The following is a 9908-nucleotide window of genomic DNA, read 5'->3' on the forward strand; positions in this document are numbered from 1 at the left end:
CTCGTCCCAGTTCAGAGCATTTTCTCGGCATGGAGTTAGACTCAGGCTCAATGACAGCACGCCTCATGAACGAGCGCTAAAGTGCCTTGCTCTCTTTGAGCCCGGCACAGCTGTCCCTCTAAAACAGTTTCAGAGGCTCCTAGGGCATATGGCATGCAGCTCGGGTTGATGCATATGAGACCACTTCAGCACTGGCTTCAGACTTGAGTCCTGAGATGGATATGGCGTCACAAGTACAAAATGCGCAAGTACGCATTTCCCCCAGTGAGGCTTCTTGCACTGGTGCTATGCAAGGTCAGGGAGGATGGGGAACAAGTCACCTTAGTGGCTCCTTACTGGCCCACTCGGTCTTGGTTCTCTGGTCCCACGCTCCTTGCGACAGCACCTCCCTGGCAAATTCCCTTGAGGAAGGACCTTCTAACCCAGGGACGGGGCACCCTCTAGCATCCGTGCCCAGACCTCCACGTCTGGCCCTTGGACGGGATGCGGAAAATCTGAGTGAACTACCACCTACCGCCATTGTAGACATGACCAACCAAGCCAAAGCTCCCTCTTCCAGGCAGCTATATGCCCTAAAGTGGCACTTGTTCACAAATTGGTGTTCTTCCCGGTCTTAAGACCCACAGAGATGCGCAGTTCTGTCAGTGCTTTCATTCCTGCAAGAGAGGTTGCAGGGGAGGCTGTCCCCCTGCACCTTGAAGGTGTATGTAGCTGCTATTTCGGCCCACCACGACGCAGTGGATGGTAAGTCCTTGGGTTACAATGACCTGATTATCATGTTCCTTAGAGGTGCCCGGAGACTGAATAATCCACGGCCAAGCCTGTTCCCCTCCTGGGATCCCTCAGTGGTCCTCTCGGGCCATCAGAGAACCCCCTTCAAGCCACTTGACTCAGTAGAGCTCAAGGCCCTCTCCTTGAAGACGGCCCTCCTGATAGCGCTAGCTTCCATTTTTGTTGCTGTGTCCAGTACGTGCTTTGCGTATCTATTTGGACAGCACGCAGAGCTTTAAATGTTCTGAGCAGCTCTTTGTCTGCTTTGGCGGATAGCGGAAAGGGAACACTGTTTCCAAACAGAGGTTAGCCCACTGGGTCATTGACGCCATCTCCCTGGCCTACCAGACCCAGGCCGTGCCGCCCGCTTACGGGTTCGAGCACACTCGACAAGAAGTGTGGCATCCTTGTGGTCACTGGCCAACGGCACCTCCCTAGCAGACATCTGCAGAACAGTGGGCTGGGAACCACCCAATACCTTTGCGAGATTCTATAATCTCAGGGTTGAGTCGGTCTTGTCCCATGTTTTATCAGGTCCAAGCCGGTAGAACTCGGTAACACGGAACAGCTGACTGGGTGTACCGCTTGCTCTCAGCGCCTTTTCCCTCCACTGAGGTGAACACGTGCGCTCTTATCCCAGGAGTTCCCACTAAATCGGCTCCCTGCATGACTCCTCCCTAGCCCTCTGGCCTGCAAATTCAGTGGAGGAATTTGCGATTAGCCCCACTACAACCTTCAAGTTCTCTGTACTAGGGTAGGGCTCCACAGGTCCTATTCCCTTTTCAGGCAACTCCCTGTACGGTATGGTTTTTACAATTTTCCTGTTGGCGGACCCACGTCTCCTTTGGACAGTCTCTCTGCCCCGGTCGCTGTGTTTGTAGAGCTACCACTGTGCCACTTCCACGTGTGGCTTGAAAACCCATGTGACGTATCGGCCATATGTTACCTACCTACCCCCAGCCTGGGCAGGATGTGGTCTCCACAGAGTCTTTTCCCCCTGAAAGAATAGGAACAGAATAGAACGCCTTCCCTGACGTGTTTTATAGCGTTAAGTTAGCCCTGGCCGGCTTGCTCCCATGATTGTCATGTCGCTTGTTCCCCCATCAGAGGTGCTGGGAACCTAAGAACTGTATATGACACTTTTTTGGGGCGTTGGGGAGGGTTACGTGTGGCCAATACAGTTGCTTCTAGCACGCAACATCTTGCTTGCACCTGTGTCAGCAGCTCACATAACACGGTTTAGTGCATGGCATTTTTAAATAGGACCCCTTGTGTTACTACAATCGACAAAACGTAGAGTGAGTGACAGAAGGGGAATGTTATGGTTACTGTTGTAACCTCCGTTCCCTAATGGAGGGAACGAGACTTTGTGTCCCCTTTGCCACGATACTAGTCCTACCACTGTAAACGGGCGAAACTTACTCTCGGCTCCTCAGTGCAAAAACCTGACTGACAGATGCACGTCCGCTTTCCTTTATGTCCGGGGGCGGGACATGCAAATTCTGTCTGCTAATTTGTGTCACAACAATCTACACAATGTCCCATTCCCTTCCTCAGGGAATGGAGGTTACAACAGTAACCATGACGTTCTGGTGCTCAGTGCTCTGTAGCGATGGCCAGAAGGTATCAGTTCAAAAAGGAAGTGTGTTGAGTGAATGGGTTGAGTAATTTTACCAGCCCTTTTCATTAATCTGGACGTGTACAGTTCTAGCAGGGTGGGTAGGAGAGCGCCAATAATCCTCTCACCAGTCCGAAATATCCTTTGAAGTCCTTTGATGTCTGACTTAGTAGTTGAACCAAACCAGACAGTTATAGGAGTGCAGAGGACAGACTCAACGACTGCTGAGTAGAACTGTATCAGCAGTGCCTGTGGCAGGTTGAACTTCCTCAACTGGCAAACTAAGTACAACATCTGCTGGGCCTTTTTTCAAAATTGAGTCTATGTGGGTCTCCCACTTCAGGTCCTGTGAAATGGTAGTGCCCAGGAATGGTGAACGGGGTTAATGCTGGGGTGTTTTTCCTAAAGTCCACTATCACCTCCACTGTTTTGAGCGTCTTCAGCTCCAGGTTGTGGAGAGTAGTTGGGAGAGTACACATCCCGGCAGGGCACCAGTGCTGATTGTACATGTTGGAGGTGAATTTCCCCATCCTCACTAGCTGCTGCCTGTCTTTTCAGAAAGCTGGTTATCCACTGACAGATAGACATGGGCATATATATATATATATATATATATATATATATATATATATATATATATATATATATATATATATATATATATATATTTATATATTTTATTATTTTTATTTTATTTTTCTGTTAATTCTGTTAAGGAAGATTCCTGAGAAATACAAGCATGTAGTACCACTTGTTTACTCCAGAGGGCAGTAATTGAAATTTCAGCTGTGTGGCAATGCGCAGTTTATACAGCGAAGAAAACAACCATCCAGCAGACAGCACAACACAGACATGCATTACGTTCTTGCATTCAAAACATTTGATGGAGCGCAAATTCGAACAAAGGGTTCTAAAGATGTGTTCTAAGTATTAAACTATATTTAACTTGTCACAGTGACCTAAATATTATATATTTATGATGCAATGCACCCGAAATGCGACACAAGCATGTCTGATGCTTGTTGAAATTGACAGGTCCTTAAACAAGTCCTCATAATAATTCTCTAACTGATTGACAAATTCACTTTAGAAATGGATTGCTGTGAACTGTATGCCAATGATTGGCTTATGTTCAATAATATGATAGTAAACAATGATTAACTCTTCTGCCACAAGAATGTAATGCATTTTAATTATCTGAATATATATATATATATATATATATATATATATATATATATATATATATATATATATATATATATTAGGGCTGTCGATTTAATGTGTTAATAACGTGCGATTCATTTTACAAAAAATAACACGTTAAAAAAATTAACGCGTTTAAACGCAATGCTTTCCTGAGCAATGCAAGCTTGTAGTACCACATGTTTACTCCAGAGGGCAGTAAGTGAAATTTCAGCTGTGTGAGCAACACACCTGTAGCGTTTTTCCACTGAGGAAAGGACGGAAACAACGACCGATTTCAGGTAAGGTTTCTTTTTAATTATAAATCAAAGAGGTTACAGACAATCTTAACACAGCAGCTTCTTGGCCTTTGTGTCGGGTTCTCTCCCCTCAATGTTCTGTGGCTGCTGTTTTTACCCGCTCTCCTCACATTACTGCAATTAAACACAGGTGTTAGGCTTAATTTAGTTCAGGTGTAAGCGCCCTTACTGCTTTTCTCTCCCGGACGGGCGCTTGACCACGCCCCCGCTGCCACATACCCCCACCGCCCGACTCAGGCCGGGGCGTCATCCGGCCTGCCTACCACCCCCCATTTCTGGAGAGGAAGTCAGCGGCAGCCATCTGCACCCCTGGTCTGTGGACCACCTTGAACTTAAAAGGCTGAAGGGCCAGATACCAACGGGTGCTCCGGGCGTTAGTATCTTTCATGCGGTGGAGCCACTGCAGTGGGGCATGATCCGAGCAGAGGGTGAAGGCCTGCCCCAGCAGGTAGTATCGGAGGGTGAGGACCACCCACTTGATGGCCAGACACTCCTTCTCTACGGTGCTGTACTTGGTCTCCCTCAAGGAGAGCTTCCGGCTAATGTACAGTACTGGGCGCTCCTCTCCCTCCACCACCTGCGAGAGTACGGCCCCCAGCCCTCTGTCTGAAGCATCCGTCTGTAATACAAAAGGGAGAGAGAAGTCAGGTGCATGCAAAAGCGGCCCCCCACAAAGTGCAGCTTTAATCTGTGTAAACGCCTGTTGGCACTGCTCCGACCATTGGACCGGATCTGGAGCCCCCTTTTTAGTGAGGTCAGTCAGCGGGCTGGTGACATCTGAATAATTAGGCACAAACCGTCTGTAATAGCCAGCCAGCCCCAGGAACTGCCTCACCCCCTTTTTGGTCTTGGGTCTAGGGCAAGTCGCAATCGCCGCGGTCTTGTCAATTTGGGGACGCACCTGGCCATGACCCAAGTGGAACCCCAGATACCGTACCTCCACACGCCCAATCGCGCACTTTTTCGGGTTTGCCATGAGCCCCGCCCGCCGCAGCGATCTCAGGACGGCCCTCAGATGTTGCATGTGCCGCTGCCAATCATTGCTATAAATTATGATATCGTCTAGATAGGCAGCGGCGTAAGCAGTATGCGGTCTGAGGATCCTATCCATGAGATGCTGAAACGTGGCTGGTGCCCCAAACAAACCGAAAGGAAGCGTCACGAATTGGTGTAATCCGAACGGCGTGGTGAAGGCCGTTTTTTCACGGGATATTGGTGTCAAGGGGATCTGCAAATAACCCTTCGTTAGATCCAAGGTCGAATAAAATCGAGCCGTACCTAACCGATAGAGCAGTTCATCAACACAGGGCATTGGGTACGCGTCAAATTTAGACACAGCGTTGACTTTTCTATAATCCACACAGAAACGTACAGACCCATCGCTCTTAGGAACAAGGTTGACCGGGCTGGACCAATCGCTGTGGGATTCTTCTATTACTCCCATCTCAAGCATCGCATCCAATTCTTCCCGAACTATTTTCTTTTTATGTTCGGGCAAGCGATAAGGGTGGCAACGTACCACCACACCCGGTTCGGTCTCGATGTGGTGTTGTATGATGTTTGTGCGGCCCGGTAGAGGAGAGAACACGTCTGCAAACTCCTTTTGTAGTTCGGAAACCTCTGCGAGTTGGCGCGGTGAGAGGTGGTCTCCACAAGGAACCGGGGTGTTAGGATTGCAGGCTTTGTTTACCTCCGGTCCGAGCTCCGCCCTCTCCGGAACTACCGTTGCCAACGTCACAGAGGCCGCCTCTTCCCTCCACAATTTCAGGAGGTTGAGGTGATATATTTGACGCGCGCCCCCTCTATCGGTACATTTTTTCACTTCATAATAGAGGTCCCCTACTCGTCGTGTGACCTCAAAGGGTCCTTGCCACTTGGCGAGTAATTTCGAGCTCGATGTTGGGAGTAATACAAGCACTTTATCTCCCGGTGCAAATTCCCGTAGCTGAGCACCCCTGTCATACAGCCGGCGTTGGCGTTCTTGAGCCTGGAGCAAATTCTCCTGTGTTAATTGCCCCAGAGTGTGGAGTTTTGCTCGAAGATCAAGAACGTATTGAATTTCATTTTTACTATTAGAAGGTCCCTCCTCCCAAGCTTCACGGATGACGTCGAGGACCCCGCGTGGGCGTCGCCCGTACAGAAGCTCAAATGGGGAGAACCCCGTGGAGGCTTGCGGAACCTCTCGTACTGCGAATAACAAGGGGTCCAGCTACTTATCCCAATTCCTAGCGTCTTCGTGCACGAATTTACGAATCATATTTTTGAGTGTTTTATTAAATCGTTCCACCAGTCCATCTGTCTGAGGATGGTACACGCTAGTGCGAATCGACATAATGCCCAATAGTTCGTAAAGTTCGTGAAGTGTTCGTGACATAAAAGTAGTGCCTTGGTTGGTGAGGATTTCTTTCGGAACCCCCACCCGGGAGATTATTTTGAAGAGTGCCCCGGCAACACTACGTGCTGAGATGTTGCTCAGAGGCACTGCTTCTGGATATCGCATTGCGTAATCCACCAGGACTAACACAAAGCGATGTCCGTGTGACGTCCGTTCTAATGGCCCGACGAGGTCCATTCCAATTCTCTCGAAGGGGACCTCGATCAATGGAAGGGGGCGCAAAGGCGCTTTTGGGGTGGCCGGTGGGTTTACCAGCTGACATTCGCGGCACGCCGCACACCACCTGCGGACGTTGCCGCCAATGCCCGGCCAATAGATACGGGCTATTAGACGGAGAAGTGTCTTCCTTTCCCCTAGGTGACCGGCCATAGGATTATAGTGAGCCGCCTGGAAAACCATTTCCCGGCGGCTCCGTGGAATCAACAATTGTGTCACCTCCTCTTTTGTTTGAGCATCCTGCGTCACTCTGTACAACCGATCTTTAATAACCGAAAAATATGGATATGAAATGGCGACGCCCGGCCGGAATTGTTGACCATCGATTACTCTCACTTGGTCAAAAGCGTGCTTAAGGGTTTCATCCCGCGACTGCTACAAGGGGAAGTCCCCCTCCGGGAATTCCCTGAGAGGAGGGGCGACAACCTCGCCCCTTCCCTCGTCATTCGGAGCAGCCGAGGATGGCCCCGGCTCCACCTCCCCCGCCAAAGCATCGCACATCACACATCTCTTCACTTCCCTGCAGGACCCATCCGCACAAACTCCCTCTAATACATTTCTAAAATTCGGCCAATCAGTACCCAAGATTAGCGGATGGGTGAGGCGGGAACTAACCGCTGCCTCCACACTATGTTTTCCTCCCCGGAATTTGATCGCCAACGTCACCATGGGATACTTGTGAACATCCCCATGCACACACCTCACCCTCACCCGTTTAGCTGTGCCCAAAGCCCCGGGTTGAACCAAGCGTTGGTGGATGGTGGTCTGGTTACAGCCGGTATCCAACAATGCTTGGTATGTACCCCCCTGGATCCTTACCAGAATCCGGTACACTCCAGCCCGATCGGGGGCAGCCTGCGGGACATCGGAGACCCGCACCACCATCCCCACCTCCATCAGCGGACATTGATCCCGGAAGTGGTCCGGGTCTCCGCATCTCCAGCAGGCCGGCCCAGGTGCCACGGCCGCACCCGTGCTGGCGGGCGCCCCCACCTGAGGAGGAGAGCGGCTGAAGGACGGGGAAGGGGTAGGCGGGTTCTCCCACGGCCGGGAAGTTGATCTTGGGAATCCTCCATGCCTGCGAGGGGCAGGAACGGGCCCTGGGGAGAGAGCAGAGTGAGAGGGCACAGGGGAGGGGAAAAAAACAGGGGAGGATACAGGGGAAAGAGAGCGAGAGAGCTCCTCCGCTCTCGGAATCGCCGCCATGTGGTCCTCCGCAAGACGAACGGCTTCCTCCAGCGACGCCGGGCGGTGGCACTGGACCCACTCCGCCGTTCTCCTGGGCAAGCGCCGAACAAACTGCTCCAGTACCACCTGATCGACAAGTCCCTCGACGTCGCGGTCCCCCGCAAGCAGCCACCGCCGATAGGCATCACGGAGCCGCTGGGCGAACGCAAGCGGGCGATCGGATTTATACAGTTTCAAGGCCCGGAAGAGCTGACGACTTTCTTCCGGGCTCCGACCAACCCGTTGCAGGATGGCTCTCCTCAAGTCTGTATAAGCCAGGAGGCTTGTTGCCGGAAGTTGTTGTGCCGCGAGTTGCGCTTCCCCGGACAAGAGAGTGACTAGGCGGGCTGCCCACTGGTCGCGTGGCCACCCCCAAATTTCCGCCGTGCGCTCAAAGAGGTCCAGGAATGCCTCCGGATCATCTGCCGGCCCCATCTTCTGTAGCGCGGGTGGGGGCAGTGTGGCGTGGGTGTCCGGGGTCGCGGCTGCCGCTGGAGCGGCCTCCTGGCTGAGGAGGCTCCGGATGGCAAGCCGGTCCTCTGCTTGAGCCCGCATGATCTCAAAGAACCGTTGATCCTGGTCCTGTCGAAGCTCAAGCAGGGATTGTTGGTGGCTCTGATGGAGCGTAGCGAGGGACTGGAGGACTTCCGCCAGCTGGGAGGATTCTATGGGGCGACTCTGTTCCATAGCTTGGACAACTGTTCCTTCGAATTCCCGGGTTTCGGCACCAGTGTAGCGTTTTCCACTGAGGAAAGGACGGAAACAACGACCGATTTCAGGTAAGGTTTCTTTTTAATTATAAATCAAAGAGGTTACACACAATCTTAACACAGCAGCTTCTTGGCCTTCGTGTCGGGTTCTCTCCCCTCAATGTTCTGTGGCTGCTGTTTTTATCCGCTCTCCTCACATTACTGCAATTAAACACAGGTGTTAGGCTTAATTTAGCTCAGGTGTAAGCGCCCTTACCGCTTTTCTCTCCCGGACGGGCGCTTGACCACGCCCCCGCTGCCACAACACCGTTTATTAAAGTGAACACAGACATGCGTTAGGTTTTTGCATTCAAAACACTTGAAGGAGCGCAAATGCGAACTAAGGGATCTCAAGATGTGTTTAAAGATTGAGTATTAAACTATATTTAACTTGACACAGTGACCTAAACATTTAAGTTTTATGACGCAACACACCCGAGACACGACACAAGCATGTCTGGCGCAGGTCATATGGTCTTTACCTCACAAATATTTAATTACCAACAAGGTTAAGGAGGCGTCCTTAAAACTGTTACACCGTTTAAACCCAGTCAATCTTTATTTAAGAAACATGCTCCCTGAAATAGATCCGCTTTGCTCCTTCTGTAATGCTGTATATGAATCTGCCCCCTCACCTTTTTTGGGAATGTGTCCACGCTGTATTATTTTGGAGAAACATTTGTTTGTACGTACGTACCTCTATTTTAACTAGTTTGTCTTTGCTTTATAAAGACGTTTTATTTGGTTTTCACAGTTTTGATAACTTAAGTTAATATTTCCTGATTAATCTGTTTATTTTTCTTGCCAAGTTTTTTATACATAAGTGTAAATTTATGTCTATAAAGCCCATAATTGCACTTTTTTGTAAAGACTTAAAATATTATTTAAATACTCTTTGTACCTCCAACAACTCCAAAGTGCAATGGTTTTCAATGCTATGTAATGAATATAATGTCTTGGCATTATTGTAAAATATATTTGTAGTATTGTGTAGCTACTGTATACCCCTGGCTTGTTTAAAAAAAAAAAAAATGTCTGTCGCAGGTGTAGATTGATGGGTCCTTAAACAAGCCCTCATAATGAATCTCAAACTGATTGACAAATTCATTTGTGAAATGGATTGCTGTGAACTGTATGCCAATGATTGACTTATGATCAATAATATATAATATATATATATATAATTTTTTAATATTTAAAGATAACTATGTATAATTATTTCATTATTGTATATTGAATTATTGTTATATGAGGGGCTTTCTCAGCAAATATTTATATATGTGATTAATCGCGATTAATTAATCGGGACACCATGTAATTAATTCGATTACAATTTTGAATCAATTGACAGCCCTAATATATATATTTTTTACGTATTTAAAGATAACTATGTATAATTATTTCATCATTATATATTTAATTATTGT

Source organism: Xyrauchen texanus, chromosome 35, assembly GCF_025860055.1.
Source record: "Xyrauchen texanus isolate HMW12.3.18 chromosome 35, RBS_HiC_50CHRs, whole genome shotgun sequence".
In the NCBI taxonomy this organism is placed as follows: domain Eukaryota; kingdom Metazoa; phylum Chordata; class Actinopteri; order Cypriniformes; family Catostomidae; genus Xyrauchen; species Xyrauchen texanus.